This window comes from Penaeus monodon, chromosome 15 (assembly GCF_015228065.2).
Source record: "Penaeus monodon isolate SGIC_2016 chromosome 15, NSTDA_Pmon_1, whole genome shotgun sequence".
Lineage (NCBI taxonomy): Eukaryota > Metazoa > Arthropoda > Malacostraca > Decapoda > Penaeidae > Penaeus > Penaeus monodon.
The window spans coordinates 38,492,560-38,492,769 of NC_051400.1; positions in this window are offsets into that span (position 1 = coordinate 38,492,560).

A 210-nucleotide genomic window follows, 5' to 3' on the forward strand; every position below is an offset into this window, starting at 1 on the left:
AAGAAGTTTTAAGGGTCACCAGAACAATTATGCGAATTAGATAAGATTAATCAATAGTGATAATAGTAAAAAGGATAGATATGAATATTATTAGCATATTGTAATTACAGTGTTAACAATGACATGAGTTATAGGAAGCAGAAAACTTTTTATTTTATACATCTACCTTTTCTATTATGTAACTTATAAAATTCTCAGATGCACAGTTTT